The 24,295-nt window shown below is 35.2% G+C and overlaps 1 protein-coding gene across 2 annotated transcripts in view; it reads left to right on the forward strand.

Moving 5' to 3' along the window:
* Il1rapl1 (interleukin 1 receptor accessory protein like 1) overlaps positions 1 to 24,295 on the forward strand; it is a 1,210,730-nt gene that overhangs the window by 1,083,582 nt on the left and 102,853 nt on the right. The window lies entirely within an intron of this gene.

Genomic DNA, 24,295 nt, shown 5'->3' on the forward strand with positions numbered 1-24,295 from the left:
ATATAAATCTGTATAAAACTGCCTACTCCAAACTGAAAGCTCCAGATCTCTTCCTCTGTCCTCATTTGGCTACTAGCACCTCTCTTTGATGTCCTAAGTTTCTTTTCTCTAGATTTTTTTTTCAAATTCCATTAAGCTTTCCTGGCTGCATCTCCAACACTACCACTTCTAAAACAGCCAAATTCTTATCTGCCAGAGCAGCTCATACTTGCGAAGTAAGCATAACAATATATGCTCTGACTAGGGCAGACATCGACACAATTTTTCTGTTGAGGACCTGATAGTAAATATTTGCTTTTGTGGATCACTTTGGTCTCTGTCAGTTGTTATTGCTGTCATTCTTATGCTAAGAGAGCCTTCCATGATATTTAAACAAATAAGCATACTTTACTCCAGTAAAACTTTATTTAGAAACCTTTAAATCATTTCCTATATTTCTCACACTACAAATCTTCTTTTTCTAAAGGTCTAAACCATTTTCACATGCAAGAACAATTCTTGCCACACAGACTATGCAAAATCAAAGGCAGGCCATTTTCAACTGTCACACATAGTCTTCTGATCCTGGGTGACTTGGACAGATTTCAAAGACTCTCTACCTTCAATCACATTTAATTCTTCATACATTCTTGTGAGGACATTAATCCTTTTGTGATTTTATGAATAAAATGAAGAACTAGAGGTTGAGACAGTATGACTGACCTGCCCAAAGAAAGAGCGCTGATAGCTTGAGGTTCTGAGGATTGACCCTACGTTGTCACATATGTAATCTTGTATTCTGACCGCTACAATACCCGTCACACTGCTACTACATCTACCTCGCTGTTACATTGGATTTGGAAACCACTTCCTTTCATGCTGTCCTTTGGAAGAAAATTTATTTAAAATCACAGATTTTAAAAGTGTATCAAAATCACCCAGAGATGTTCATAAAAATAACCTACTAGGTATACATACAGAATTTTAGATTCAGTGGATTTGTGGAGGAGGTTCAAGAATTTTCATTTCTTCTTTTAATTGACATATAATTCAAATACCATAAAATTCGTCATTTAAAATGTTCAGAGGTTTTAAAATATTTACAGAGTTGTGCAATGATCATCCATTACTAATTCCAGAATATTTTTTATCATTCCAAAAAGAAACTCTGTACCCATTAGCAGTCACTTCCAATTCTTCCCTTCCCTATAGCTCATAGCAATCACTAATCAACTTTTTGAGTCTATGCATTTTGCCTTACTGGACAACTTATCTAAACAAAATTATACAGTGTATGGCTTTTTTGTGCCTGGCATCTTTCACTTAGTGTAAGGTTTTCAGGGGTCATTCATATCCATTCATATTGCAGCATATATTGGCACTTCATTGCCATCATGGCTAAATAATTTTCTGTTGTGTATCTACACTATCTGTTGCTTATTTGTTAATTAATGGACATTTGAGTTATTTTCATTTGGGAATATTACGGATAGGGCTTCCATGAAAATGCCTGAACAAGTTTTGGTGCGGGCATTTCTTTTCAATCCTCTTGGAGAATTACCTAGAAATGAAATTGCTGAGTCATATGGTAACTTTGTGTTAACCTTTCTGAGGAATTACCAAACTGTTTGCCAAAAGCAGCTGCACTATTTTACATTGCCGGAAGCAGTACATGAGGATTATATCTTTTCCATGTCCCCACTGAGATACTTGCTATGCTCTCCCTTTGTGACCGCTATCATCCTATTGGGTATGGAATAGTATATCATGGTGTTGATTTGCATTTGACTGGTAGTGAATGGGCAAGAGATGAGAGGAGAGTGAACGAGGACAAGGCAGAGCGCACATCACAGGTGTGTAGTGTGTCTTGGTAAAGTACCTTAGTATTCTGAATAAGATGGCAGCAATGCAGGCTTTGAGAAGAGTGAGACATGAAATGGTCCACATTTCAGTAGAGTGAATGGATGGAGTGACACAATCAGATCTGGGCAAAGCCACGGAGCAGCAATAATCTAGAGAGGGGACAATGGTACCCAGGACTAAGGTAGAGGTAATCCAGTGTTGATAGTTTCTGCACATATGTATATCGATGATGGAACAAACAAGACTTACTGATTAATTAGTTGTGACACCTGGAGAGTTGTTAAAGATGATTAGGTGTCTGAGTGAAAAATGATATAGAGGATTGGAAAGCAAGAGTGGAGTAGATGGAAATCAAGAACATGGTTTTAGACGTGCTAGTTTTGAGTTACCTATTTGATATGTAACATGTTAGTTTATTCCCGGGATATTCAGCCTGTGTGGTCATTTTTCAGAATCTCTATAATTATTACTTTAGAGTCACACGGTTATTATAAAATTCTATGCAGGATCTATTCATACCATATAGATTCTTTTCAGCTATAACCTAGAAGGATTCTATGAAAAATTAATTTTTGAGATGGAATGGATGTATTTTCTCTTATAACATTCTCTGTTACTTTAGTGTTCAATGTAGCATTTGAATTTCACCATCTTGTGAGCTTCAACCCATTGTATTTCTCATGAATTCATTTTGTTTTATTCTGTTGATGGTAATGTTTTTATTAGCTCATTAATTATACAGAGTAATAGCTTGAAACTTGGCATATTTATACATGCATATAATATACTTTGATCATTTCCACTCTTCAATTTCCTTCTTTACTCTTCCTCCCCCTTTCCCTTAATTCTCTTTTTCTTCTGTAATAGTGTTCCTTTTACATTCATATCACTTCTCTCTCCCATTTTATTTTCTTAAATTCCACATAAGAGAGAAAACATGCAATAAATTTATTTCTGAGTCTGGTTTATTTCATTTAACGTTGTCTTTAGTTCGATCCATTTTCCTGTAAAAAATAGCATTTTATTCTTCTTTATGGCTAAATAACACTCCTTTGTCTAGATATCATATTTTCTTTATCTATTCACCAGTTGTTTCCATAGCTTAATTATTGTAAATTTTGTCTCAATAAATATGGACATGCTGGTATCTCTATAATATGTAGACTTTAATTCTTTTAAGTAAGTGCCAAGGAGCTAGCATAGGCTTTTAAACTTATTGTGGACATCAAACCTTTAAGGTTGCTGAGCATTTACTGTACATGAAAGAGTTAAATTCATTGTTATTTAAGAAAATAGATGTCATTATTGACCTGAGATCCAAAGATTAGCTATTATCTACTCAGAGAAAAATCCACTGGGTAGTTTATTCAAATAGAACAAATATAAAATAACTCAAACTTATAAAAGATTCAAAGAATTAGTTAAAAACAATGCCTCTATGTTCTCATTCCCCATGGTTTGAATTGGTTTACTCTCCATGGCACTACCATGAATCTGTCCCTTTTATGTCACATGATGTTCAAAGTGTCAGTTTAAACTCTCTTGTGTAACTAGATAATTCTGGCTATATTATTAAAACTACTCTATTGTCCTAGGTTCTTGAGCCTGGGGCCATGTTTACTCATCCGCATGAACTACTGCCTGCCTACTCCTTTGATAAGGATGTTACATGCATGAGAGTTCTGACAGTGTGTGTGATGATAAGATCATCATTTTCATTATTTGTATTTCATTTTTGTGTACAGAACACATAATACCCATATGATACTGATTCTAAAAATAGTTTAAGCCTCGATGGTGTGATAAAAGCACATGACTTCAAGATCCAAGCCTATGTATTTTTTTACTTTACCAATTTGGCAAGTCAATAATTTCTGAGCATTATTTATAAAAAGAAATTAGTAATTGCCCAATTTTAGAGTATTTTAGTCAATAGTTGATGAAATGACATTCAGAAAAACATATAAAATACTAAAATTATATTTTGATGTATCTAATCTGGAAAAAAATTTATTGGTATACCTATGAATCTGAGAATAATATACTTTTCTATAATTTCCAGACACTTTTAGTAGAGTCGGTAAATGGACTTTCAAAGAGTATTTCCTTTAAAATAAATTATAAGGGTTTGATCATTTAACTTTCATTAAATTCTACGGCTCTTTCTATAATGAGTTAGATTTCTTTTGAGATTCATATGCAGAAAATAATCCAATACAAGAAGGCTTATTGCAAAAGTCCTCTGACAGTTGATTTTGAATTTGACATTTCAATTCAATTATGATCAATTTAAAGTTTGTTAAATCAATGAATAAATTTCAGGGATAATATATCCCTGTTCCTTTTATATCTATCATAACCTCTTGCACATTAGAAAAATAAATAATAGGGCCGGGGATTTAGCTCAGCGGTTTGGTGACCTGCCTTGCAAGCACAAAGACCCGAGTTCAATCCCTGGTACCAAAAAACAAAAAAAACAAAACAAACAAACAAACAAAAAAATAAATTAAAAAAATAAAAAGAAAAAGAAATAATTATCTTCCTTTCTCTAAGAGAAAATAGAAGGGTTGGCATATTTAAACAACAAATAATAAGATGATCATATGTACTTTTTCATAAAATTCTACTGTTTATTATCATAATATTTCAAGTAACATTTTTATTTTACATATGTCTCATTATTTTCCTATTATTCATCTGCTGTTGATTTGTTACTTACAAATTTCAGACCCGTTTTCGGGATAAATGAATGCAGCTGAACAAACCAGAGAAGGTCCAAAAGAAGTTGGTAATATGTATCTAGCTCTGTGGACTTAAACAAACAAAGCTGTGTTGGAGGGAATTTTAGGCCTTAAGACTAGACAGTCAAGCTGTATCCAAATGGTTTCTCAAAGCAAGGACAACATGAGTCACAATTCAGGAGATGTGTTTTGGAAAGAGGCCTAAAAGGCAGGGAAGAATAGTGCAAAGTATAATGGTTTCAAATTAGAATTCAAGAGGAACATTAAAGGAAATGTTTCTGGAGTCCAGGGACTCGGTCTTGTTCACTGCTGTATTCTCTGAGCAGAGATTTTGGAACAGAAATATTAACAGACTGGCAAAATGCTATTAATCAACTGTATTTGTAGTATGCCCATGCATAGTACAGGTAAGCAAACCAGACACAATAAAAGACAAGTGAAAAATAAATTGCTGGTAACAATAAAAGATGAATAAGTGGATAGGTATAGTTCCTGTCCTCCAGTACTAGACCATTAAGTCCTCCCCAGGAACTCAGGTTAGAGCAAGCATCATACATACTGACTAGGAGAGAAAGATTTCAAAGGATTACTAAAAACTGACCAGGCCATTTGACAAGAACGGAATGTCACAGAGAAGCAAAAGTACATATAAAGTCTTTATGCTATACAAAAGGATAGCCTGTTTGGAGGATGTTTTGTAGTTTCATACAACTATGCTGAAAGAAGACACAGGGAAAAGAGACATAAATCAGATTTGAAGGGACTTCGAGGTTGTGATAAAGAATTTGAACTTTAGGAAGACTACGTTTCAAAGAGTGAATTCCTGCCTGTTGACATAAAGGTATCGGTCTTGTTTTAGGGAAATTTAGCTTTTTAGTAAACATGTAAGAGTGCCCTTAAAAGGGCATAGTTAAGTTTTAAAAGTGGGGAGCCTTTACTCTAAGGAGAAGAGAAACAAACATCTATTGTCAGTAGCAGTGATAAAACAGGCGTCATTTTCCTCCCTTCTCAAAAATATGTACCTAAAAGATGTTTTATAGCAGCCTCTAGAGATATCAAGTCCTAATATGAATTTTCTCTAGCTTTATTTGATTATTAAAAACATCATATATTTCTTGTTATAATCATTATGGAAAAGTATGATTTATAGTAGTTCAGAGTTTAAGGTATGTTTTATATAGTTTTAAAAATAATGTTGTCAACCTGCAAGGAGACCAATAACATTCTTTTTCCTGGATACAACATCACCATTAAGTTTGCATGTGATGTTAAAGTGGAAGGGGCTGGTCATAAGAGAAAAAGAAACAATATCCATTAGATTCATTCCATGACTGCGAAATACTTTGGACTTTAGTGATACTTGGTATAAACGATTTAACAGGTATCCGCAGGAAAGCAAAGCCAAGATCTAACTGTCTTGCAAAAGCCAATACTATCTATCCATTCCAAAATATATAGCATCCTTATATAAAGAAAAAGAACTCCACTTAATGATTTTACCATCCTTTACATCCTAATAAATATACACCCAATATATAAATTTACATCAAATATAAGCTCAGTTTTAAATTTCATTATGAAGGAATAATTGCCGGAAAAATGTGGCTGGTGTGAGTGGAGAATTACAGGCAGAAAGGACAAGATGTGGAAAAGGTAACTACACTATACTCAACACATTTAAACTTAGAAACTTGGTTATCTTGGTTTAAATTATGTCTCTGTAATACTGCATTGATTGTATTTGGGCCTCACATTGAAAATGATGTTTCTACAATGACAAATAGGTTTCATGTCTTGAGATAAATTTGATTAACAGTGACTAACTGCAGCGTTAGGAACAATGCCAAGGTTTTTTCCATTTCATTAGGGAAAACAAGAGTGATTCTTTAGTGATGCCTGCCATAGGCAGATTATAGCAGTAGCCAATGTTTTTACTAAGTCTATTTCTTCTCCCCTATTAAACTCCCTCAAACATGTGAAAACAGCATCACATTCCTTCTAAAGGCCCATCTCCAACACAAATCTGAAGTCATCCTGCTGCCTCACAATACATGGTGTATATCCTCTTTAGCCTCTCAGCATGTTGTAGCTTTTACTGTGAATATCCTAGCCACCACTCCCCAAAGAAGGCAGAAGGGTGATATGTGTGGGCAGAAATTCCATAGAAAAGCCTTTCTTTCAAAGTCACAAGTGAAGCATGAATACTTTCTGAAAGCTGTTCCGAGTTCATATCTATATATAATTCAGTGTGCTGAAAGCAAAATATCGTTTTCTTATTTGAGTACTTAGATAGCATTCCATAAACATCAAAATTGCTTTAAATGCATCATTTCTCACTTTGCCTTTAAAAGCATTGCTATTCTGTTTGTATCTTGAAGATTGTCTGTGCATTCGTATCTCTATGAACACAGCTAAGTGTATGCTGATAACTCCAATAGTGAGTGTAATAGCACAGTTGACAGAAAACTGCTTACATTAGTTAAAATATAAATCCCATTATTGAAATATCATTGTACAACTCCCCTATCCTACCCTCTGCCAAGAGATTGTGAAAAAAAATATGAATTTTTATAGACTTTGGGTGATGTTCCTTTAAGAGCTACCTGGACAAAATGGAACACGGTTTCACCTTTACTTCTACTAAATCAATTTCCATATTCCCTTAAATAATCAACACCATGAATACACTTAAATCAAGGAGCAGTGTTAAATAATGTAAAATTTTGAACACTATCAACTCGTGCTATGTAACTGGTTAAGTGAATTCATACTGGTATTGTGAGAGCAAAAATCCCACTCATTATTTTTTCCAATGTACTGGTATATTCAGGATTCTATCCTTTTATTTTGTATTCTAGGTTATCATGTATATAGAACCTTTCACATTTCCTATTATGACAGCTATACTAAGCCCATGTCTCAGAGCTGTATATCAAAGGGGCAGATATAATAACACAACACAGATCTGTTTTGACACTAATATGGATTTTATGCTTGTTTCACAGCCCCTTGGCCAAACATTCAAAAATATTGTAGTACCCAGTAAATAACCATCCAGAAGCAAAAATCTAGTTGCTATGTCTGTTATTTTGAGAACAAATTACAAGATACAAGAAAACACAACGCTTTTCTACAGTTCATGCTTTAGTTTGTATCCTGTATTTTTAGGAGGACAGTACCATATCCTGCAAATTCAAAACGACTGAATGTGAAGTTAAGGTTAGTCTTTCCAGGGTTCTCTTAGTTTTCAACCAAAAACTATCATTTACTAGAATTTTTCTAGATTTCTTTATAGCTTACTATGCGCCCAGCATCTATTCTAGTACTTTTTATATAGTAATTAGGTTGTTTAAGCCGTACAATGATCTTCTCTGGTAGATTCTATTATTGTCCTTGTCACAGGTGACGAAATTGAGTCAGAGATGGGATAAGTGAATGAGCAAGATTTCACAATTGGTAGTAATATGGTCAGAATTTGAGCCTAGAAAGATTAATTCCAGAGACCACACCTATCATGTTGCATAATAGATGAAAAATTATAATAAAGTTAAGGGATTGTTTAAGGTACTAAATGTGTTGATCCCCTACTAGGCATTAAGAATTACAACATTAGCATCAATAATCATACATAATTTTCAAAACATCTATTAAGTGTATGTTTATTAATGTAGTTAAAAATCTACATTACTCCATTTTGTAAACTCTAAAGTTTAAATAAATAAGGAATGGAATTAGAAAAAATAAGCAGTCCTAGGTTGCATAGTTGTATGGCTCATAAGATAAAAAGAGGAACCAGAGGATGAGTGGGGAGTGAAGGGGAAGGGTATTTTAAACAAAAAGCTATAATATGTACATGTAACCACTTCCCAAGATGACTGTAAACAGAAAGAAAAGCTAGATGGAAATTTCCATCTGCCTGCATTTATTTTTTTATTTTTTTTTTCACTCATTGAGTTTATTGGTACATTTTAGGTACACAGCACAGTTACATTCATCATTGGGATCTTGTACCTTTACATGACAGCTCTTGGTTCTCAATTTTCCCTTTGTCCTTGCCCTCCTTTCACCTCCTCCCCCTCCATTCCCTATTTAGAAATACTTAATTTCCATTTTTTAATTTTCTCATATTTTTTTCTTTTCCCTTATTACCTTTCCCCTACCCTTCCCACTTCCCCTACACCTTTAGCCCTTTTCTTCCGTTTCACAATGTCAGTTATCTCATTAAGATCTTATATACTATTAAAGTTTTTCACACCAGAGAAATGATTTGGTATTTACACATGTGTGACTTATTTATTTCACTTAGGAGTATATCCTCAATATGTATCCATTTTCCTATGAATGAATCTAACATCTCATTCTTTATGGATGAGTAGTATTCCATTTTATAGAAAAAACATACCTTCTTTATCCAGTCTCCAACTGATGGGCAAATGGGCTATGGCAAAGAAACAGACCTGAGGATCAGTGGAACAGATGGGAAGATGCAGAAAGAACTCCAGATATACTCAGCTACCTCATCTTTGACAAAGGAGCCAACCATCCTCACTGGAGGAAAGATAGCCTCTTTAATAAACGTTGGGAAAACTGGATCTCAACCTGCCAAAGATTAAAACAAGACCCTTATCTTTCACTATGCACTAAACTAAAATCCAAGTGGATTAGAGATCTAAATATTACAAAAAAGAAACACTAAACTTGCTGGAAGATAAGTTAGGCAGAACTCTTGAAGACAATGGCATAGGAAAAGACTTTATGAACTAATCCTCAGCAGCACGGGAACTAGCAGAAAGAATCAACAACTGCGATCTCATCTTACTAAAGCTTCTGTAACTAATCCTCAGCAGCACGGGAACTAGCAGAAAGAATCAACAACTGCGATCTCATCTTACTAAAAAGCTTCTGCACTACAAAAGAAACCATCAGCAGAACTAAGAGACAACCTATAATGTGGGAAAATTATTTTACCAGCTGCTCCTCAGACAAAGGACTATTATCTAGACTATATATATTAACTCAAAACAATCAGCCCCCCAATATAAAGACCCAATTCAAAAATGGGCATCTGAAATGAACAGACATTTCTCAGACAAAGAAGTAAAAGCAGCAAGTAAATATATGAAAAAAAATGTTCCACATCACTGGTCATTCGAGAGATGCAGATGAAAACAGCACTGAGATTCCACCTCACCCTACAAAGAATGGCTGCTATCAAGAAATCACACAATAACAAATGTTGGCGGGGTTGTAGGGAGAAAGGAACCCTTCTCCATTGTTGGTGGGAGTGCAGACTGGTGCAACCACTATGGAAATCAACATGGAGAATGCCTCAAAGAACTGGGAGTAGAGGTTCTATTTGACCCAGCCATCCCTCTGCTGGGTATCTTTCCAAAAGAATTAAAAGAATCATACCACAGTGATATATACACACCTATGTTTATAGCGGCACAGTTTGTAACATCTGCCTGCATTTAAATTAAACATTCTTTCTGTTTTTACATCATCTTTATTCTAAAATAAAACCTAACACTAATAAACCAGTTGGCTATATTTTATTGTCTACTTTCCTACTTCCATGATCTTTCTGTTATTGAAAGTATAAGAAACTGAAGGGCATTGGGTGAAATAGTACTGACCTCTGTGCTTATAATGTCTTCAAGTCAAATTAAAGTCATTACAGAGTTACCTCACATTAATTTTTTCTTGGAAATTGAGTGGCATTCTTAGCATTTTGAAAGACAACAAATACAACTGCATATTATACCATAAGAATAGACAATTACAAAAAAAGTATAAGATGAAGTACCTTTACACAAGGTGTAATTGCAGCTGGCAATTAAATTGAAGTGTTTCATTTTCTCAGTAAGCTCATCAGTGACACCAGAAAATAAACAATTTGAAAGTGAAATCCTTAGGGGCAAACAATAGTAATTAATTGCATTTTTCAAGGAAAAAATCATTTCTAAAGCTTGTTTGGGTTGACCTCTTGAACAATATACCCAGAGATTTACATGGTAAGAGGATGGGGTTCAGAACCTGGCCTGATTTGACTTGAATATTCACGAAGCCTCTGGCTTCATTTATACTTCATATCCATTTCCATTGTCAAATTTATTGTCTCCGAGGTTAAAAATGAAAGCAGATTTATATTCTGAAAGCGTCACATCACATAATGTGATGATCAGCATGGAAAGACTATCATAACGGAAACACGTAACACAACATAACATGGGGCTGTGTAAAGTCCTTCCAAGTTGGAATATCCTCAACTATGAAGAATATTTTTCAGCGCTACAGGGGAGCTGAAAAGCAAATATTTATGTGTAAAAAGTTAAGTCCATATCTCATATGGCTATGGGATTAGAATCGTAAAATTCAGGCAGTGTGCCTTGCCATTGCTTGCTTGGGATGTATGCACACCTTTTGGCCTATTCTGATCACACAGAAATAACTGCTGTGACTTAAACTCTGACTTATGTTGCTTGCTTTGATATGTGGCTCCAAGTGGGCTTATTCGCTATCATTTCAATTCTTTTAAAGAACAGGGCTAGCGCTAATTCTTATTTTATTTATTGTTTTTGTTATTGGCACAGCCCTTGGACTCAGGCACGGGAATGAGTCCAGCCCCATTATATACCATGCATTAGTTCACATTTACCATGTAACAAACAAAAACTTCTGGTTTAAAAAATAACTTTATTTAGCCCACGAGTCTTCAGGAAGGCATTTTGTCTTTGTAGTTGCTATCAGCTCAACTGATCTCAATTGATGCTCACTTGCACATCTACAGGTAACATCCATGGTTTCAGTTGGCATGGCTTATCTCTTCTCTATGAAAACTTTCATTTCCAAGCTAGCTATCCTGCACTTGCTCAAATAGTAGTGTGGCAAAGATTCCAAGATCAGTCAGAGAGGCTAAGTTTAAACATGCAAGTCCTTTCTACCTTCTGCAATTGTTCCATTAAGCGACTGGCCAAATTTGAAGATACATTGATGATACAACCAAAAAAATAAGCATACCATGAGACAGGAAACATTGGAGGGCCATCATTGCAACAATTACTTTCTCAGTCTTGGTTTCAGCATTATTTTATAGGATTAAAATTAATACACATATATCAACGTGGAAATTACCTGATGCAGGGAAAATCACTTAATAATTATCTTTTAGATATGTACACATACTCATTTATTGGTTAAGTACATCAAGTATTTTAATATGAGAGAAAACAGTTAATGTCATGTCATCTCATTGACCTCCCGAATTGTTCAATTATCTGGCCAGCAAGGTTAATGTTTCCTTCTTCCTTAGCAAATTTGTCAATCTGTTGTAGCTGTACATTCATTTGGGAGATAAGAAGTTTATCCCTAAAATGTAGTATGTTGTATGCATATGTGCATAATACATTTCCATAAAAACAAAGCATTTATTGAACCATTTATTTAGCTCTTTTTAAAATTCCCTTACAGCTTACCACGCAGAGGCAAATCTGTACTGATACATACATGCATTGCATTTGGGATCGGGCTAGATGAGGTCTTATGGTTCAGTTTCCAAAATATTGATCATGGAAACTAATACCTGGAGGCTAAGACATTTTAAAGTCAGCTTGACACTATAATCAAATAATCAAAATAGCCCTTAAATCCAATTCTACTTTGGCCTGATTGTCTTTAAAAGCTGGCTCCAATATTAATGTATGGATGCTCACATCTTTAATTTGGAACAAGTCCATTGACACAATAGAGTAGATGAAGTTCCATAATTTTTAACTGCATGCATTATTTTTACTATTGATCTGTGGCTACTAGATCATTCTGTTAGCTCCCTACAGCATTCATATATTGTCTGTCAAATTCAGAACTGGTCAGTAAATATAGTAACAAAATGTTTAACCCTAAACATCATATAAATGAAAACTCATTAAAAAAATCGCAAATGATCATTGGGTTGGTTTACTCCATAAAGCACACAATTATTTTGTATGTCATTAAAATGGTGAAAAATATGTCAAAATTATGATAATGTACAAAAACATCTTATGTGTATCTCCAGATTATTTTGTGACAGGACTTCTCTTATCTTTGCTGAATTTTTAGCCAAAAAGAAAGAAAGCATTTGGTCAGAATGGGCTAAGACAGTAACTATCAGTATATTTGAATTGTAATATTTAGCTATTTTCATTAGATGGAGAAAAGAAACAGTTTACAGACTTCATTGGGATCAATATGGTAATAAGGAACAAGGTGAAAATTTCTTTAAACTAATATTGATTGTATCAAAATATTATATTTTCTACGACTCCAATGATTACACACACACATACACACTCAGAATTTTTTATCAATTTGTCAGCTATTCAATCTGTTGAAATCCAAAGTGGTTCTGAGATGGAAGATTTATCACTTTCTTTTTGTAATTAAATTAATCACTTCTAACAGGACACAAAATCTAAGTGGAAAAGCTTTGTTGACACATCTCTACTTTTTGCTCCAACCTGGTTAATTCAAATGAATGAAAATTCAAATGTAGAAATAGGCATCAGCTTAAAAATGTTTTAAGAGCCATAATAGAAACTTTAACAGAGTAATTGCTGCATTGGGAATGTTTATGAAGAAGCATAATTTTAAAACATAATACTATGCATTTTCTGAAATTATATCTTAAAATCTGACATGAGTAACAGGATTTTGTGAGGTGTATTTTCTATAATTTTATGTTTGATCATTCTGATCATTGTCTCTATAGTAATAGGTCTTCTCAAATACTGTATGCAGTTATGAAACTCTCAATTTTAAGGAATATGTGGGACAATGATGCTTTACAAAATTTTTCTATCTAATAATAGAAGCTTGTGCATCTAGAAAAATAAAATGTAGTTGTAAAATGCCTATTTGCTAGCTACAAATCATGACAATTCTTTCTGGGAGAAAAATCAAGGTTTCAATCTATTTGTATAATTAAGGTAGGATTTTCATTATATTATTATGTTTCACTTTATACTATAAATTCTGTTTATGTATTTAAGCAAAAAGATAATCTTTATAGAATTTTTTACATTGAGAATCTAAGGATGTTAAAATTTATGCTTTCTCTTTTATTTATATAGACTGCATTCAATTCTTGTTTTTCACAAGTTATGCCGTTGATGACAGATCAGTTGAACTGGTATTTATTAATAATTTAGTTGTCAGTTCACTGTGCTTGATTATGTTGACATAAAGACGAACGAGAAATGGATGCATACCTGAGCACCATAAGATCTATACAAGTGGTATGAGTTGGCTTACTCTTGACAATAGAGTGAATGATTTTTCTGGGTGTGGGACCAATGAGAGTTGTTCCCCATGTGTTACATAAGAGTAAACAGTTCAAGTAGACCTATCAGGAATTTCTCCACTTTCAGTGATTCACGAGCAGAACTCACAGGACACCTGGCTATAATTTATTATAGTAAAAGAATTCCAAACAAAATCAGCAAAGGGAGACTATGTATGAGGTAAATACCAGAAGAAAGCAGGCAAAAGCTTTTAAGAGCCTTCCCCTATGGAAATATCATAGAATGTGTCTAATTCCTTCAGCAAGGAGTAGTGATGCACGTTGACATGCTGTTTACTAAGAAGGTTCATAAGAGACTCAGTGCTCTGAGATTTTATTAATGGCTAGTCACATAAATATTCTGTGTCTAGAACATAGCAAAACTGTGGATTCCCAGAAGCAAGATGTACAGTACAATCCTTACTGTTTGCATCAACAGTTTCAGCACATTATCAGGGAGTGATGGAAAACTCTCGAAATCTCTGTTCTCAGATGCCAGCTGAGCACTAACTTTGTAGACAGACCTTTCGAAGGACACAGACCTCAAGCTTGCAAGGTTAGCTTTTTTTTCACAGATGAATAGGATCTGTCCAAGTAGTTGTTGGAAAAATAAATTCAGGCTCAGGAAGCATAAATAAAGGGCTCAGAGTTATGATAAATGGTTCAAAAACATTTCATTCTATAAGATATTGAGATCCAAATATTATACGGACTATTTAATGCCAAATCTACTTTCCTAAGTCCTGAGATGGTTCTCAGCGTCCCTCCACAGGATTCTTAGAAAAATCCTTCTAAAGAGGATTAAAACAGCAATTATGCTACTTCAAAACATTTTGTCTCAATTATCTATTTACTTCATGTAAAGATGTGTTTCTAGTTTGGAATATCTGGATCTTGGTCTTGGTTCAGTGATCTATTTTCACAGTGTATACAGTTTCTGACCATAATGCTTTTGACATTTTATAGTTCTAAGTTCTCTGCTATACTAGAGGGGAGAGTTTATAGTTGTCCTGGGGGACTATGTACTTTCCGAGATGACATTTCTAGACATAATACATCCATAAAAGTGATCAACACAAAACATCATTTTTGTCACTAGTACCTACTGCATTAGCTATAAATCATGGAATTGTCCTCTTTTTCCTTCCAGCCAGATTTTAGATATGTTCCAATGCATACCAAACCCTGTGCATGCATATTATAAAGCAAAACTATCCCTGTATTTCCCTAGATGATGAAAACCGCTAAAGTTATAAATATTTCACCATAGACTGCTACGTATTAGCTGCTCACTGTAGAATTCAGCTGCTGTGAAATGCTAATGATTCTCCACTGCAGGCTTGAGGACAATTTCTACTTCAATAAATATTATGTCATGTACTGATTTGAGTGCCATGTATGTACTGACAGACGAGATGGTATATGTTGGCCTTATTAGTACAATTCGTGCAATGTACTCCATAGAACTAGGTCTCCAATTTACAAATTTAGCTTCCAAGACATACTACTACTACAACATGAATGGGTCTGAAACTACTTATCTTATAAAATATGGTACTCTTCAAATGGTGTCATGGGGTTGGTTTGGAAATATGTCAGACAATAAATACATTTCGCTTATTTTGGAATTTGCTAATACTCAGAACACTATGAGTAAAATTTAAAACTAAATTGTTGATATAAAAATAGAAGAATTAAAAAATAGAAGATTGTCATCTTTTATGGTTATTTACTTTATTGAAGTTAGATTAGGAATTTCAAAGACATTTTAAGTCCTATTAATTTCTAACTACTGCTGTAACAACTTAGTTGTTTAAAATACAAAAAAACATATTATAGTTGTGGAAGCAAGAATTGTGTGCACAGAGCTGTGGTTCTTTCCAAGAGGCTCTAGGGGAAAATTTGTTCCCTTGCTTTTTAAAAAATGAATTAATTTATTTATTTTGAGATGGGGTCTCACTATGTAGTTGAGACTGACCGGGAACTCACTATGTAGCCCAGGCTGGTTTTGAACTCACAGCGATCCTCCTGCCTCAGCCGGGACTGCAGGCATGTGCCACCACGCCCGGCTTCCTTTGCTCTTTTAGCATCTAGAAGGTGCCTATATTCTTTAGTATGTGACCTTTTCCTCTATCTCTAAAGCCAGAGCTTTCCCATTTTTCACTTGTCTCTTTAGCCTATGCTTCCATCATTCCATCTTTTATGTCTCTGACCCTCGTACCATCTCTTTTTATACCTAATGATTATATGGGGCCCATCTGAAAAATCCGGGATTTTCTCTACATCTCAAAATACATAACCACTTCTGCAAAGTCTCCTTTGCCATGTAAGGAAACAGTCACTGTTCCAGCGATTAAGATATGGCTGCCTTTCAGAGGTCATTATTCTCCCTGCCATCATCCCAAATTTTGGTTTTGTGTAATCACAAATGCCAATCAAGGCAATTCAACCAACTGTGCTCATATACACCTGTTCACATATTCAGCAGATGCTTATTGGAGTTTAATACATGCCAGATAATATTCTAGATGCTGAGAAATAGTAATTAAAACATACTTTTTACTCTCATGAGGGTTATGTTCTAGTTCTAGATCAGGAGACCTAAATTCAATTCATAATGCTCAATTTGTGCTGAATATTTAGTGTTTTTGAAGAAAAATAATGCAGGATTAGATAGCAGACTGATACAGTGTACATACTATGAGAGGTGCTATGTTACAATTGAGTGAAATCAATAATGGCCTCTCTGAAGAAGTAATAAAGTGAGTTGAATAGTGCCTCCTGAAAGATATGTCTATTTAAAAAGCTTAAATTGGGACGTCACTAGATCGGGGGGAAGGGCTCTCCCACTTTAAATTCCTCTGTGAACAAAGCACTAAAGTGAAACTAGAAACTGTACCTTTAAGAAACCACCAACTAATTTCTAAACAATCGTAATTGTTTTCTTTATCTCCCTTCTGCAAAGAAATTTTAATCAGTTCTCCCTCTGCCCTTCTCAGAAAAAAGGAACTCTTTTGTCTGGCAGTTATCCAGATTCATAAATCACTAAACTCCTAGTCTTTAAAATCTAAGTGTGCTTAAATTTCTCCTTTATCGTGTCAAAGGCCTGATCTCCACGAATATGATCTTGTATGGAAATATGGTTTTTATAGATGCAATTAAGGATCTTGAGGTGAGATGTCCTGGATATATGGTGGGCTCTTATTCCAATTATGAGTGTCTCTGCAAGTTACAGAACAGAAGCCACAGAAAGGTACAACAGGGAAGGTGATGTAATGCATTTACAAGCCAAGGAATACCAAGGATTGCCAGGCAATCGTGAGTTGCTGGGAAAGTAGTATGGAAGGGAATCTTCCTCTAAGGTTCCAGAAGCAAATGACACTCCAGACAACTTGATTTTGAACTACTGGCCTCTACCTCTGTGAGATAATGGAGTTATGTTGTTTTAAGGTATTCACCATGTGGTGCTTTGGTACAGTAGCTCCTGAATATGAATCAGGTAATGTTTGGGCAGAGTACTACGGAACTGAAAAAAAAAAAAAAAACAAGCAATGCGGATATTCAAAGTAGAAGCTGTATAGGCGGGCAGCATACTAAGTGGGAGATACTTTGTGCTTTCCATACGACAGCCAAGGCGGGGCAAAGCAAGGGAAAGCAATGTTTTGGAAATGATTTTACAACTCTAATTCGGACAGATTTGGTGGGGAGGGGCAGGGCTTGTGGAACACAGTAAGGATTTCGATTGTTTTTTGTATATATTCTAACATAATTATGGTCTATTAAAATGTAGACTTCTATATGCAACATTTTATTTTTGCTCTTATGCATGGGCATTTTCAACTGACAGAAGAAAGTAAATGTGACGCAAGTTAATATTACTACAAAATGTGAAGTTTGCATTCTGGTAGGCTCAAATGTATTCCAGTAACTTATCACATTTCTAAAATAGCTTGGCCTTGTCCTGAACTCACAAGATAGATTGGTTTATCGACTTCTATAATACAACTACTTATTTTCTTTTGTGTGTCCGCTGTTCAGCTTCTGTGAAGCCTTTTTGGTAAGTAGTATCACTGATGCACTCTGATACTCCTACAAGATGACCTTGCCTCTAAGTGAAAATGAAAGGCAGACACTGCAAAAGGAGAATCTCACAAAAAGTCCAAAGCCTTATTTTCTCACTTGTCAGCTTTCCCATCGCAGAACACAATACCTGAAACTCACTATTTAGAGGAGGAAAGGTTTAATTTGGCTCTTGGTTCCAGGGAATTCAGTCCATGGTTGGTTGGCTCCAGGGTAGAAATATCATGGTGGAAAATGGAGTGGAACAAAGATACTTAATTCATGGTGTCTGGGAAGCAGAGCAAGGGAATAGTGCCAGGGAAGGAGTCAGCCACCATGTATGTATGTACAACCCAAGGCCACACCTCCATGAGCGACCCAGACACACCAACTGTGCTTTACTAATCCTCTGGGCATATACGACAAAGAAGCTGACACGATTAAAGTTAACATCACACTCATCAAAGTGTGAACTCACAGTAAAATGTAAATTTCACCACTCCTTTTGCTGCCCCTGGAGAGACATAAAATTTAAACAAAAAGGGGAACAAGAAACAAAATGAATGGCTTAGGAAATCTTTCGATGCACAGTGCACTGATAGTTGCTAGACTGTGTTGGAAATAAGAAAATTTGATGAGGTAGGAAGTTGCATTTCTAGCCTGATGTCTCTGTGTTAAGAAATAAATGTTAAGACCTAGGAAATGAAAGACAAAATTTTAATGGATTTGAATCTGTGTAATTGGTAGGATTGTTTTGAGGAAATCAGTAATGCACAGCTATGTAATTAATATGAATTTCTTAAAAGATGCTGTTTATCATTGAGTCCGCTCCCTAATATTTAAAATACAAATTATTTCACATTACATGCTCATCAATCAAAGTAAAAGTATCTCTCTCTCTCTAGTGTGTGTGTGTGTGTGCACATATATACATAATGAAACTTAGTGCACATCTCTGTGAGCAGGAAAAAGAACAAATGACACAGAAAATATTTCATCCCTGTTCACTTTCAATTGTTCTTTTCTTTTTCATCTCACATGCAAATTAAAATATTCCAAATGACAAAATAAATTTCAATTGTGGGAAATTAAACATAAAATAGAAACTGAATTTTCATTTTAGAATGTTAATTATTACAAAAATCTAATAGAATTTATTTGATTTCAACATACAAATTTCTGTAATACTCAAGTATATAAGGATAATATATAGAAAGAAGACTATGAGCATAGGAATAGTCAAAGGGAAAGGAAAAAGTATGAGAAGAGGAAAGAATGGAAACAAAGCCTTTGTAAATAGGGAGGGGTTGAAGGGAGGGCTAAGGAATGGGGAAAAAAATAAGAACCAAAATACATCGCGTATAAGTACAAATTCCCAATGATGAATGTCATCGTATTATATACCTAAAATGTACCAATAGCTTAATGAATAGAAAAAGAAAAAAGTTATTGAATTGAAAAATTTGAAATATGCTTTCAGGAAAGACTGCTTTAATAGAGGCTGCTTTAGTTCAGAAGAATCTATCCATAGCCCAGGAAATTAGCAACAGAGAATTGGTTGTCACGAGTGGGACAGGGACCAGAATTGGCATCAGAAGGCCTGAATTCCAGTTTTGCTCTTATTATTAGTGAAGTGCCTTTATGTGGAATACTTGACTTCAACAGAATTTAGGTTCTTTATATTTAAACTAAGGCATATGAAAATTTAAAATCACTGCAAACATTAACAAGAGACATGTGTGATCATCTTAGATTGTTTAAAATGTGCAATTTGGGTGTAGGGTACACACCCGTAATCCTAGCACTTGGGCACCTGAAGTAAAATGACCCCTGAAACTTCAAGGGTAGCCTGACCTATGCAGTAAATTTAAGGCCAGCATGCCCTGTGTAATGAGATGTTCTATTTTCCGTTTCTTTAAAAAAAAAAAAAAAAAAAAAAACAGCAAAACATGTTCTTATCAACCTCATGGGACAACTGCTAGAAAAGGGTGAATTAAATTACTGGAAATTCTTTTATTTTGAGTAAGAAATATCATTTACAATTCTTTCCTAATTACAAAATTCTCTCATGTGTTTTTACATATATTAAACTTTTGAAACAGTAAATGAATATTGCTGATCTGCCATCAAGGCTGTTTCTGATACCAGAAACTGGGTGTATCACCCCAATTTTATAAACGATATATTGCAGAATGTAACATAAGGTAGGCAATGTAGGAACTGGGATACCTGGTGACCAAGTTGAACCAGTTTCCCTAAAAGTGTGTATTCTAGGATGTAGACAGATTCTATAAAATTAAACAAATAGTTTCTCCTGCATAGCTAAATTCCATAAAGAAAAGTAAACCTAGGTAATAGAATAGGAAATATCAAGAGCAGGGGATATTTTCAGACAGGTTGATAAGAGAAGACAAGAGCTGTCTGACAGGGTCACAAAGAAGCTGAGACCTGAATGTTGAGAACAATCTTGCCATTCAAGTGTTATAAAGACCAAAATTCCAGGCAAAACGAAAAAAGGTTTGAGGCTTCTGAGGCATGGAAGAGCTTGGCAGGATGGAAAAACTTTAGGATTACGGGCATAGACAGAAATCTGAGGCAGGGAAGTGTTGGGTCAGTTTTAAGAGAAAGCCATGAGGCATATCAAATAAGGCTTGGAAGATTTTGATAAACGTCCTCAACAAGACTGTTTTCTCAACATATAACCAAGATTCTTGGACCCACATTATTTACAGACTTCCGTTTCTTTCCCCAAGGCTTCCCACTCTTGAGTGGCTATGATCTTTGTCTCCCTCTGTCTGTCTGTCAATAAGAGTGTAGCTACAACATTTTCTACTTTCTCAGCATTTAGGATAACCACCATCAACTTTCCTTCCTGGGTTTAATCCCCTGGGAATAAAATGCCTTTTCTCCTCTCCTTTTCTGCCAATAAAGATCATCACACTCTTCCAACAAAGAAAACATTGCAGAGTTGAACTCTTTTATTCTGCTCACCATTGACTCACTTAAATCTTAGCAGTCATTTGTCAAGGGTGAGTATTAGTGATTTGTACATTCGGGAGCATTTTCCTACTTATGTCCTCATGGCCCTCTTCCTTTAGATTTTCTCAAGGATCTCTAGGGTTCCTTCCGGTTTAGTCTTGGCTATATGGTTTAAAACTCAGCTCATCAGTTCTAGAACGAAGGACATAAGAACTGTCTTGGCCAAATCTCCCCATTAGGGCTTATTTGGGATTGCTTCAGGGCCTCTTCAAGGAGCAAAAATATACAATTACTGAACAAAAGACCTCGATAAACATAAGTGTGATAAGGTGGATCATTCTCTCCCTTGTTGGGGTCTGTACAGTCTGTGATAGATAGCATTTGTAAAGGGAAGGATTGGGTACAGTTACCTTTCAGAGGGAACCCCTTATAACTGCTCACAAGGGCAATGCTGATAAGGGTTTCTAGATAAAGCAACTGAGAATCAGCTGCGTCCTTGCTGAGTTTTGAGTCAGCCTTTCAACCTCTTTGTGGTTTTCAGTCTTCAGCTGGTTTGAAGGTGGTAAGAATGTAGTTTATGTTTTTTCATTAAATAAAGTATTAGATTGTTCACAATAGTTCCCCATTAATTGCTCCCATAATAACTTAATTTGGAATTTCTAGCTTTCTGAGCTTATTGTTCTATACTATCTTGAACAGTCCTTTATGAAAAATGTCATTATTCTTTACATGTAGACCAGGAACTTTCCTCTTGTCTTCTTTCTCTATGAGGTGAGGTTAGAAATATGACATCTGAGTTCCCATATTTGTCTATATTGCTATGCTCTCTCACTCTAACTCAGTAAAAACTTGTCCCACCAAAACTGCATTTAATTTAATCTCTTATGAGTAGGACTGCCTAAAGAAAAATCTTGTAGATTCTCCTCACACACAGTTTCAGCAATTCTAACTTTAAAATTACCTGGACCTTAATTCTTGTATTTCTCTAGTTATATTTTCAAAGAAGTAGGATTTCTTTCTGATTTTTCATGCCCCATTATACCCTAAGTTCATGAGCTCTCAACTGTGATGAAAATACACAGTTAGCTCAGCTGTTTATCTAAGTCCTGGCTGGGCACATTTCTTCTAAAATCCTGAAATGGTAGTTCCTAATCTCATGTCATTATGTAGTTCTTCCCCTAAAACTCTTGCTAATGTACCTATAAATTAAAAAACAATAAGTTTTGTGTTTTGTTTTGTTTTGTTTTTGTATAGGTGATCGAACTCGGGTTCTTGTGCTTGCAAGGCAGGCAGTGGAACCACTGAGCTAAATCCCCAGCACAACAATAACTATTTCTAGAAGACCACTGAAATAATGTAGATTCCAGAATGGGGTTTCTATAGAGGGTTTAAGCAGTGCATCACACAGAAATTATTTTTATAAGAGTCTTTCCTTGGGCCTATATTGCTTGCTGAGAATTTTCCTGTTCAATGAACTTACCCGCATGCCTTTTTATTTATTCATTAGATTTATTGGTACATTTTAGGTATACATTGTGATGATCATTGAACATTTGTACCTGTACATGATATAGCTTGGCTCTTGCTTTTTGTTTTCCCCATTCCCGTGCCCTCCCTTCCACTCCTTTACCTTTCCCCATTTACCAAAGCTTTGTTTCCATTTTTTACTTCTTCTCTCAAATTTTTATTGCCCTGCTTTCCATTCCCTTACCCCCCTACGCCCCCTTTGGACCTTTTCTTCATAACCCTCCGAGATTACTTGTTTGGTTTTTGTTCACCAATGTTTGATCATGCATTGATTTTGTACACAGGCACTGCCTGACATGCATAAATCCATGGGACCTATGGGTCCTTTTCCTTTCTGATTGCTCTTCTTGTGGGCTGTCATCTCCTTTCCCAACCTTTTGACTATTCCCATAATTTTGGTAAACAAAAAATAATAAAAACAAGAACCCATTATTGGGTGTAGTTTATGAATAGAAAAAATTCAGTTTACTTCAACAAATATGTATAGACCACATACTCAAAATTATAGACATATTATCAGAATAGCAATTTATTCATTAAACATGCATATGCTCTTAAAATATTTTAGTATGAGCTGTCTACTTTGATTCAAAGTCACATAGATGCTGCACTTAAAAGTTTTCCCAAAGGCTCAGGGGCCACTCCTTAGATTTACAGCTATGAAAACAGAAATGAATCTGCTAGCTTAGGGAGGACTAATCTGTGGCAAAGTGATGAATGTTAAGCAAACTTGCCAGAAACTGATTTATAAACCAGAATGGTGATTCACTAAGTGAAATGGGAGATGAATCTGATAAGATAATTGGCATCAGTCACCTGAACAGGGCACTCCTTGTTAATGAATAAGTCCATAGATGCAACTACATTGCAGATCAGACAGAGCCATGGTGCCCGAATTAGGGAGAAGAAAGAGAACAGGGGGAGATGTTAAAATCCTTCCTTCAAAATCAGGTTGCCCAGGCAGTTTGTTCATCCCCATTCTGGATGTCTTGCAGTCTGAGTGCCTGGCAGCTGACCCCAGAACGTTTTCATCTTCCAGCACTTCTTGTCCTTCAGCTGACTTTCTTCTCCATTCAGACTTCTATTCTTGTTTTAGAACAACAAAACTCCAATTTTAGTATAATGATTTACATTGGAGTTTACTTTGTATTCATGATTCAGTCTCCTATGGCTTTGGAGGTAAACTAAAGAATCCAGGAAACAGATTTGGGAAATACCTTGAGCTCCTCATCTATCCTTCATATAAACCATCTTTCATAGTAAATTTTCTCAACTGATGAATAATCATGTCTGTTTCAGTTTAATGCTTATTAGCTTTAATTTTTAAGAGGTGACAGTGTTTTTCCACCATTCAGTTCAGCAACTACATATTGAGCTCCTCAACAGCAAGAAAAATCTTCAAGGGAAACAAAAATGAGCAAGATATCCCTCTATGGAAGGTTTTAGTTAGTTGTGAGCAACAACAAACACAAACATTCATAGTACAAAATTAAGAAACCATATGAGAGGCAGGAGATTTAGCTCAGAGGTTCGGTGGTCTGCCTTGCAAGCGCAAAGACCCGAGTTCAATCCCTGGTACCAAAAAAAAAAAAAAAAAAGAAAGAAACCGTATGAGAGTCTGTTTCAGAAATTGAGGCAATCACACAACTAAGTGAAAGAATCATGGGGCTTTTGAGAAGGACCTTCTAGATTACATGGTGTTTTGCTAAAGTGACAGGAAAATAAAGATCTGGGTGAGACACAACCTAGAAATAGAAAAGCCCTGATACATTCAGAGAAAAATAATTCAACCTATGTGAGCACTTCCAGGAGGGCATGTAAGACCTAA

Source organism: Fukomys damarensis, unplaced genomic scaffold (assembly GCF_012274545.1).
Source record: "Fukomys damarensis isolate Sample0158 unplaced genomic scaffold, DMR_v1.0_HiC HiC_scaffold_39, whole genome shotgun sequence".
Classification (NCBI taxonomy): Eukaryota; Metazoa; Chordata; class Mammalia; order Rodentia; family Bathyergidae; genus Fukomys; species Fukomys damarensis.